Source organism: Salvelinus namaycush, unplaced genomic scaffold, assembly GCF_016432855.1.
Source record: "Salvelinus namaycush isolate Seneca unplaced genomic scaffold, SaNama_1.0 Scaffold734, whole genome shotgun sequence".
NCBI lineage: Eukaryota > Metazoa > Chordata > Actinopteri > Salmoniformes > Salmonidae > Salvelinus > Salvelinus namaycush.
This window is the reverse complement of record NW_024061458.1, coordinates 1-10,990: the sequence shown is the minus strand read 5'-3', so window position 1 is coordinate 10,990 and position 10,990 is coordinate 1.

Below are 10,990 nucleotides of genomic sequence, written 5' to 3'. Positions count from 1 at the left end.
TTCTATACACTTGCTTGTCAGAGCATAGCATGCCTCCTTTTCATCCACACTGGTGACAGTTTTGTATCATTTAAAAAATACTATAAAATAGATAGTGTGTCTGTAATGGCAGCATCACTGATTGGTTGTATTTTCTCTAGTCTTGGTTCAGACAAGTCTTTTTTCATAGCTGACAGTCTGTTATAGTGTGGCGTTTGCTGTATCAGGCGGAGTGATTCTAACCTCTTACTCCTTCCCTCTCTGTTGGTTTTGGGATCTGTCTCAAGGAGGGCTGTGATTGGAGGAGGGCTCTCTGTCTCCCCATCCCGGAGCCAATCAGACCATCAGGATCAGAGCAGGATTCAGGATTAGGATTAATGATGGAGAGAAAGGAAACCCGGATCGGGACCCGGCCACAGTCCACTGGAACCTATAAACTAGACCTTACTCAATTGGCTCTAAAACACACTAAATTCAGTTTTTAATATTTTTCCCCATGTGGAGCCTCCAGCACCCGTCTGGGATCCAGTAGTTTTTTTGGGTTTAAAAGAGGAGCTCAAAGCTGGGAGCAAAACCAGGAGTCTCAGGATGGAGGCGCGCGCGTAAGGAGAGCGGTAACTAGAGGGGTCTGGGAGGAGGGATCGACGTGGTGGGGGGGGGTTGAGGGAGGAGGGATCGGTGTGGTCGGGGGGGGTCTGGGAGGAGTGATCGATGTGGGGGGGGGGGGGGTCATGTTTTTTAAGGTTTCCTCAGTAAGTTATGAGGATGATGGGATTGTTTCTCCAGTTGGTCACTTTTAATGTTTCAGCTCTTTCAATAAAGTCTGCCTTCTACAGTAGCAACAGTGTCTCTGTTTCCCTGTTTCATCACCATACACAGGACAAACACTTCACATATGTACAAATCAAAATCAAATCAAGTTTATTTTATATAGCCCTTCGTACATCAGCTAATATCTCAAAGTGCTGTACAGAAACCCAGCCTAAAACCCCAAACAGCAAGCAATGCAGGTGTAGAAGCACGGTGGCTAGGAAAAACTCCATAGAAAGGCCAAAACCTAGGAAGAAACCTAGAGAGGAACCAGACTATGAGGGGTGGCCAGTCCTCTTCTGGCTGTGCCGGGTGGAGATTATAACAGAACATGGCCAAGATGTTCAAAATGTTCATAAGTGACAAGCAGGGTCAAATAATAATAATCACAGTGGTTGTAGAGGGTGCAAAAGGTCAGCACCTCAGGAGTAAATGTCAGTTGGCTTTTCATAGCCGATCATTAAGAGTATCTCTACCGCTCCTGCTGTCTCTAGAGAGTTGAAAACAGCAGGTCTGGGACTGGTACCACGTCCGGTGAACAGGTCAGGGTTCCATAGCCACAGGCAGATCAGTTGACCAGATGGACTGGGGACAGCAAGGAGTCATCAGGCCAGGTAGTCCTGAGACATGGTCCTAGGGCTCAGGTCCTCCGAGAGAAAGAATTAGAGAGAGCATACTGCTGCTCACTGCCTTTCTGAGCTGCTTCAAGACATCAGAAGCAGTGGAACTCCATCAACCAGGAACTGACACATCACTACATTTTGAAAGCGACCGATTCTTGTTTATAATAAAAAAAGTAATATTTCAAATATCTTATCAGATGTAAATAGTAACCTGTGCACTGGATATACATTTGTGAAAACGGTTCAAGATTAGATATGGTGGATTTAAAATAGCCGATATAAAACAGCTCTGGGTTTATTCTTTCTGGGATTAGAAGCTGCACAGAACAGGAAACCGCCACTCTTATTTCACTTTCTTAAAGGAACAGGACTAATGAAGAGAATTTAATGCGGGCCGTGACTGGCCTCACACTCCATAACAGTAGGTTGCGGTGTGTGCACCTTAAAACTTGGATGCGATCCACCAACCCCCGAAGAAGAAGAAAAGGGAAACCACGCTTTGACCTGCCAACCCCGGATGTACCATTGCAGCAGAGTTTTTCCCTGAAAGATGGCTGCCAGAGAAACGTTGTCACCAGGCTCTAGTCCTCCAACGTCTTCCAGCCTAGCCGGTATTAACGACGGTGTGTCAGTAGCGCTATCACCAGATGCGGTCCCGTTCAGCCCGCTGGCTCCGGGGGACCGGGAGGAGATGGGTTCGGTGGCGGCGCAGTTCTCCCACTACGCATCCAAGCTCGTCTCCCTGCGAGCCGGAGATTCAGGCAGCCTGAAGACACAACTCAACCTGCTGTTCGACCAACTCATCTCTGAAAACTACAGCCCGACCCACAACATACGACCTGAGGTACAGTAGCTGTGATGAAGCTATGGACATTTTAACTTTAAACTTAGACAGTGAGCTTGCTAACTACTGGGATTTTGGTAAGTCAATATTGCTTGAAATGGACAATTTACGTATGTAGCTTGCATTTGAAGTTTGTTAACGAAGAGGTTTCAAACCAGCCTGTTTAACTAAAGCCCGTGGCAACGTGTTTCTGTCCTTAAGGCTTCAATACCTTTGCTTAACCTACGTGATTTAACCGAAGATGTTTGGCATCCATTACTCGTTGTTACAGTTTGGTGTAGTGCAGAGAATATTCGACCAGCCTCGGTGATACTATCTTCTTCTGCATTGTCCAAACGTGTTATCTTTTTAAAATGTCCTGTTGCGGTACCCGTTAAAATGTCTACCCCCCCCCACGGTGCTCAGGGTGCGTTACCCGTTAGGATTTCCACCCCCCACGGTGCTCAGGGTGCGTTACCCGTGAGGCTGTCCAACCCCCCCACGGTGCTCAGGGTGCGTTACCCGTTAGGATGTCCACCCCCCACGGTGCTCAGGGTGCGTTACCCGTTAGGATTTCCACCCCCCACGGTGCTCAGGGTGCGTTACCCGTGAGGCTGTCCAACCCCCCCACGGTGCTCAGGGTGCGTTACCCGTTAGGATGTCCACCCCCCACGGTGCTCAGGGTGCGTTACCCGTTAGGATGTCCACCCCACTCAGGGTGCGTTACCCGTGAGGCTGTCCACCCCCCCCACGGTGCTCAGGGTGCGTTACCCGTGAGGCTGTCCACCCCCCCCCCCCCCCACGGTGCTCAGGGTGCGTTACCCGTGAGGCTGTCCACCCCCCCACGGTGCTCAGGATGCGTTACCCGTGAGGCTGTCCAACCCCCCCACGGTGCTCAGGATGCGTTACCCGTGAGGCTGTCCAACCCCCCCACGGTGCTCAGGGTGCGTTACCCGTGAGGCTGTCCAACCCCCCCACGGTGCTCAGGGTGCGTTACCCGTGAGGCTGTCCAACCCCCCCACGGTGCTCAGGGTGCGTTACCCGTGAGGCTGTCCAACCCCCCCACGGTGCTCAGGGTGCGTTACCCGTGAGGCTGTCCAACCCCCCCACGGTGCTCAGGGTGCGTTACCCGTGAGGCTGTCCAACCCCCCCCACGGTGCTCAGGGTGCGTTACCCGTGAGGCTGTCCAACCCCCCCACGGTGCTCAGGGTGCGTTACCCGTGAGGCTGTCCAACCCCCCCACGGTGCTCAGGGTGCGTTAGCAGTTAGGATGTCCACCCCCCACGGTGCTCAGGATGCGTTACCCGTGAGGCTGTCCAACCCCCCCCACGGTGCTCAGGGTGCGTTAGCAGTTAGGATGTCCACCCCCCACGGTGCTCAGGATGCGTTACCCGTGAGGCTGTCCAACCCCCCCACGGTGCTCAGGATGCGTTACCCGTGAGGCTGTCCAACCCCCCCACGGTGCTCAGGGTGCGTTACCCGTGAGATTGTCCAACCCCCCCACGGTGCTCAGGGTGCGTTACCCGTGAGACTGTCCACCCCCCACGGTGCTCAGGGTGCGTTACCCGTTAGGATGTCCACCCCCCACGGTGCTCAGGGTGCGTTACCCGTTAGGATGTCCACCCCCCACGGTGCTCAGGATGCGTTACCCGTGAGGCTGTCCAACCCCCCCACGGTGCTCAGGATGCGTTACCCGTGAGGCTGTCCAACCCCCCCACGGTGCTCAGGATGCGTTACCCGTGAGGCTGTCCAACCCCCCCACGGTGCTCAGGATGCGTTACCCGTGAGGCTGTCCAACCCCCCCACGGTGCTCAGGATGCGTTACCCGTGAGGCTGTCCAACCCCCCCACGGTGCTCAGGATGCGTTACCCGTGAGGCTGTCCAACCCCCCCACGGTGCTCAGGGTGCGTTACCCGTGAGGCTGTCCAACCCCCCCACGGTGCTCAGGGTGCGTTACCCGTGAGGCTGTCCAACCCCCCCACGGTGCTCAGGATGCGTTACCCGTGAGGCTGTCCAACCCCCCCACGGTGCTCAGGATGCGTTACCCGTGAGGCTGTCCAACCCCCACACGGTGCTCAGGGTGCGTTACCCGTGAGGCTGTCCAACCCCCCCACGGTGCTCAGGGTGCGTTACCCGTGAGGCTGTCCAACCCCCCCACGGTGCTCAGGATGCGTTACCCGTGAGGCTGTCCAACCCCCCCACGGTGCTCAGGATGCGTTACCCGTGAGGCTGTCCAACCCCCCCACGGTGCTCAGGATGCGTTACCCGTGAGGCTGTCCAACCCCCCCACGGTGCTCAGGATGCGTTACCCGTGAGGATGTCCACCCCCCACGGTGCTCAGGATGCGTTACCCGTGAGGCTGTCCAACCCCCCCACGGTGCTCAGGATCCGTTACCCGTGAGGTTGTCCAACCCCCCCACGGTGCTCAGGATGCGTTACCCGTGAGGCTGTCCAACCCCCCCACGGTGCTCAGGATGCGTTACCCGTTAGGATGTCCACCCCCCACGGTGCTCAGGATGCGTTAACCGTGAGGCTGTCCACCCCCCCCCCACGGTGCTCAGGATGCGTTACCCGTGAGGCTGTCCACCCCCCCCCCACGGTGCTCAGGATGCGTTACCCGTGAGGCTGTCCAACCCCCCCACGGTGCTCAGTGTGCGTTACCCGTGAGGCTGTCCAACCCCCCCACGGTGCTCAGTGTGCGTTACCCGTGAGGCTGTCCAACCCCCCCACGGTGCTCAGGGTGCGTTACCCGTGAGGCTGTCCAACCCCCCCACGGTGCTCAGGGTGCGTTACCCGTGAGGCTGTCCAACCCCCCCACGGTGCTCAGGGTGCGTTACCCGTGAGGCTGTCCAACCCCCCCACGGTGCTCAGGGTGCGTTACCCGTGAGGCTGTCCAACCCCCCCACGGTGCTCAGGATGCGTTACCCGTGAGGCTGTCCAACCCCCCCACGGTGCTCAGGGTGCGTTACCCGTGAGGCTGTCCAACCCCCCCACGGTGCTCAGGGTGCGTTACCCGTGAGGCTGTCCAACCCCCCCACGGTGCTCAGGGTGCGTTACCCGTGAGGCTGTCCAACCCCCCCACGGTGCTCAGGATGCGTTACCCGTGAGGCTGTCCAACCCCCCCACGGTGCTCAGGGTGCGTTACCCGTGAGACTGTCCACCCCCCCCACGGTGCTCAGGGTGCGTTACCCGTGAGGCTGTCCAACCCCCCCACGGTGCTCAGTGTGCGTTACCCGTGAGGCTGTCCAACCCCCCCACGGTGCTCAGTGTGCGTTACCCGTGAGGCTGTCCAACCCCCCCACGGTGCTCAGTGTGCGTTACCCGTGAGGCTGTTCAACCCCCCCACGGTGCTCAGTGTGCGTTACCCGTGAGGCTGTTCAACCCCCCCACGGTGCTCAGTGTGCGTTACCCGTGAGGCTGTTCACCCCCCCCCACGGTGCTCAGGGTGCGTTACCCGTGAGGATGTCCACCCCCCCCCACGGTGCTCAAGATGACAGAAATCACATGTACATTAAGGTAATGCATCAGAACAGAACATGCAACTCATATAATGAAGCAGCTGATAAAACGTCTGCCAAAATGCAAATAGCTGGAGAACACCATTCTATCAGTGCACCTGATAGCGGTTCCATGTGTGACAGAGATGAACCTCTGTTAGAAACTCTAAAGATGAAACGACTAGGATGGTCCCTTTTGGCTTCTGGACAACAAAAGAAAACCAATAGAACAGTAGAGAAATGGCATCGTGGTGGATCCAATAGAACACTAGAGAAATGGCATCGTGGTGGATCCAATAGAACACTAGAGAAATGGCATCGTGGTGGATCCAATAGAACACTAGAGAAATGGCATCGTGGTGGATCCAATAGAACACTAGAGAAATGGCATCGTGGTGGATCCAATAGAACACTAGAGAAATGGCATCGTGGTGGATCCAATAGAACACTAGAGAAATGGCATCGTGGTGGATCCAATAGAACACTAGAGAAATGGCATCGTGGTGGATCCAATAGAACACTAGAGAAATGGCATCGTGGTGGATCCAATAGAACACTAGAGAAATGGCATCGTGGTGGATCCAATAGAACACTAGAGAAATGGCATCGTGGTGGATCCAATAGAACACTAGAGAAATGGCATCGTGGTGGATCCAATAGAACACTAGAGAAATGGCATCGTGGTGGATCCAATAGAACACTAGAGAAATGGCATCGTGGTGGATCCAATAGAACACTAGAGAAATGGCATCGTGGTGGATCCAATAGAACACTAGAGAAATGGCATCGTGGTGGATCCAATAGAACACTAGAGAAATGGCATCGTGGTGGATCCAATAGAACACTAGAGAAATGGCATCGTGGTGGATCCAATAGAACACTAGAGAAATGGCATCGTGGTGGATCCAATAGAACACTAGAGAAATGGCATCGTGGTGGATCCAATAGAACACTAGAGAAATGGCATCGTGGTGGATCCAATAGAACACTAGAGAAATGGCATCGTGGTGGATCCAATAGAACACTAGAGAAATGGCATCGTGGTGGATCCAATAGAACACTAGAGAAATGGCATCGTGGTGGATCCAATAGAACACTAGAGAAATGGCATCGTGGTGGATCCAATAGAACACTAGAGAAATGGCATCGTGGTGGATCCAATAGAACAGTAGAGAAATGGCATCGTGGTGGATCCAATAGAACACTAGAGAAATGGCATCGTGGTGGATCCAATAGAACACTAGAGAAATGGCATCGTGGTGGATCCAATAGAACACTAGAGAAATGGCATCGTGGTGGATCCAATAGAACACTAGAGAAATGGCATCGTGGTGGATCCAATAGAACACTAGAGAAATGGCATCGTGGTGGATCCAATAGAACACTAGAGAAATGGCATCGTGGTGGATCCAATAGAACACTAGAGAAATGGCATCGTGGTGGATCCAATAGAACACTAGAGAAATGGCATCGTGGTGGATCCAATAGAACACTAGAGAAATGGCATCGTGGTGGATCCAATAGAACACTAGAGAAATGGCATCGTGGTGGATCCAATAGAACACTAGAGAAATGGCATCGTGGTGGATCCAATAGAACACTAGAGAAATGGCATCGTGGTGGATCCAATAGAACACTAGAGAAATGGCATCGTGGTGGATCCAATAGAACAGTAGAGAAATGGCATCGTGGTGGATCCAATAGAACACTAGAGAAATGGCATCGTGGTGGATCCAATAGAACACTAGAGAAATGGCATCGTGGTGGATCCAATAGAACACTAGAGAAATGGCATCGTGGTGGATCCAATAGAACACTAGAGAAATGGCATCGTGGTGGATCCAATAGAACACTAGAGAAATGGCATCGTGGTGGATCCAATAGAACACTAGAGAAATGGCATCGTGGTGGATCCAATAGAACACTAGAGAAATGGCATCGTGGTGGATCCAATAGAACACTAGAGAAATGGCATCGTGGTGGATCCAATAGAACACTAGAGAAATGGCATCGTGGTGGATCCAATAGAACACTAGAGAAATGGCATCGTGGTGGATCCAATAGAACGCTAGAGAAATGGCATCGTGGTGGATCCAATAGAACACTAGAGAAATGGCATCGTGGTGGATCCAATAGAACGCTAGAGAAATGGCATCGTGGTGGATCCAATAGAACACTAGAGAAATGGCATCGTGGTGGATCCAATAGAACAGTAGAGAAATGGCATCGTGGTGGATCCAATAGAACAGTAGAGAAATGGCATCGTGGTGGATCCAATAGAACAGTAGAGAAATGGCATCGTGGTGGATCCAATAGAACAGCTAGAGAAATGGCATCGTGGTGGATCCAATAGAACACTAGAGAAATGGCATCGTGGTGGATCCAATAGAACACTAGAGAAATGGCATCGTGGTGGATCCAATAGAACACTAGAGAAATGGCATCGTGGTGGATCCAATAGAACACTAGAGAAATGGCATCGTGGTGGATCCAATAGAACACTAGAGAAATGGCATCGTGGTGGATCCAATAGAACACTAGAGAAATGGCATCGTGGTGGATCCAATAGAACACTAGAGAAATGGCATCGTGGTGGATCCAATAGAACACTAGAGAAATGGCATCGTGGTGGATCCAATAGAACACTAGAGAAATGGCATCGTGGTGGATCCAATAGAACACTAGAGAAATGGCATCGTGGTGGATCCAATAGAACACTAGAGAAATGGCATCGTGGTGGATCCAATAGAACACTAGAGAAATGGCATCGTGGTGGATCCAATAGAACACTAGAGAAATGGCATCGTGGTGGATCCAATAGAACACTAGAGAAATGGCATCGTGGTGGATCCAATAGAACACTAGAGAAATGGCATCGTGGTGGATCCAATAGAACACTAGAGAAATGGCATCGTGGTGGATCCAATAGAACGCTAGAGAAATGGCATCGTGGTGGATCCAATAGAACAGCTAGAGAAATGGCATCGTGGTGGATCCAATAGAACACTAGAGAAATGGCATCGTGGTGGATCCAATAGAACACTAGAGAAATGGCATCGTGGTGGATCCAATAGAACACTAGAGAAATGGCATCGTGGTGGATCCAATAGAACACTAGAGAAATGGCATCGTGGTGGATCCAATAGAACAGTAGAGAAATGGCATCGTGGTGGATCCAATAGAACAGTAGAGAAATGGCATCGTGGTGGATCCAATAGAACACTAGAGAAATGGCATCGTGGTGGATCCAATAGAACACTAGAGAAATGGCATCGTGGTGGATCCAATAGAACACTAGAGAAATGGCATCGTGGTGGATCCAATAGAACACTAGAGAAATGGCATTCGTGGTGGATCCAATAGAACAGTAGAGAAATGGCATCGTGGTGGATCCAATAGAACAGTAGAGAAATGGCATCGTGGTGGATCCAATAGAACAGTAGAGAAATGGCATCGTGGTGGATCCAATAGAACAGTAGAGAAATGGCATCGTGGTGGATCCAATAGAACAGTAGAGAAATGGCATCGTGGTGGATCCAATAGAACAGTAGAGAAATGGCATCGTGGTGGATCCAATAGAACAGTAGAGAAATGGCATCGTGGTGGATCCAATAGAACACTAGAGAAATGGCATCGTGGTGGATCCAATAGAACACTAGAGAAATGGCATCGTGGTGGATCCAATAGAACACTAGAGAAATGGCATCGTGGTGGATCCAATAGAACACTAGAGAAATGGCATCGTGGTGGATCCATAGAACACTAGAGAAATGCATCGTGGTGGATCAATCGAAGACAGTAGAGAAATGGCATCGTGGTGGATCCAATAGAACAGCTAGAGAAATGGCATCGTGGTGATCCAATAGAACAGCTAGAGAAATGGCATCGTGGTGGATCCAATAGAACACTAGAGAAATGGCATCGTGGTGGATCCAATAGAACACTAGAGAAATGGCATCGTGGTGGATCAATAGAACACTAGAGAAATGGCATCGTGGTGGATCCATAGAAACACTAGAGAAATGGCATCGTGGTGGATCCAATAGAACACTAGAGAAATGGCATCGTGGTGGATCCAATAGAACACTAGAGAAATGGCATCGTGGTGGATCCAATAGAACACTAGAGAAATGGCATCGTGGTGGATCCAATAGAACAGCTAGAGAAATGGCATCGTGGTGGATCCAATAGAACACGTAGAGAAATGGCATCGTGGTGGATCCAATAGAACAGTAGAGAAATGCAATCGTGTGAATGGATCCAAAAGTAGAGAAATGCATCGTGGTGATCCAATAAGAACAGTAGAGAAATGGGCATCGTGGTGGATCCAATAGAACAGTAGAGAAATGGCATCGTGGTGGATCCAATAGAACACGTAGAGAAATGGCATCGTGGTGGATCCAATAGAACAGCTAGAGAAATGGATCGTGGTGGATCCAATAGAACAGCTAGAGAAATGGCATCGTGGTGGATCCAATAGAACAGTAGAGAGAATGGCATCGTGGTGGATCCAATAGAACAGTAGAGAAATGGCATCGTGGTGGATCCAATAGAACAGTAGAGAAATGGCATCGTGGTGGATCCAATAGAACAGTAGAGAAATGGCATCGTGGTGGATCCAATAGAACAGTAGAGAAATGGCATCGTGGTGGATCCAATAGAACACTAGAGAAATGGCATCGTGGTGGATCCAATAGAACACTAGAGAAATGGCATCGTGGTGGATCCAATAGAACACTAGAGAAATGGCATCGTGGTGGATCCAATAGAACACTAGAGAAATGGCATCGTGGTGGATCCATACTAGAAATGGCATCGTGGTTGGATCCAATAGAACACTAGAGAAATGGCATCGTGGTGGATCCAATAGAACACTAGAGAAATGGCATCGTGGTGGATCCAATAGAACACTAGAGAAATGGCATCGTGGTGGATCCAATAGAACACTAGAGAAATGGCATCGTGGTGGATCCAATAGAACACTAGAGAAATGGCATCGTGGTGGATCCAATAGAACACTAGAGAAATGGCATCGTGGTGGATCCAATAGAACACTAGAGAAATGGCATCGTGGTGGATCCAATAGGAACACTAGAGAAATGGCATCGTGGTGGATCCAATAGAACACTAGAGAAATGGCATCGTGGTGGATCCAATAGAACACTAGAGAAATGGCATCGTGTGGATCCAATAGAACACTAGAGAAATGGCATCGTGGTGGATCCAATAGAACACTAGAGAAATGGCATCGTGGTGGA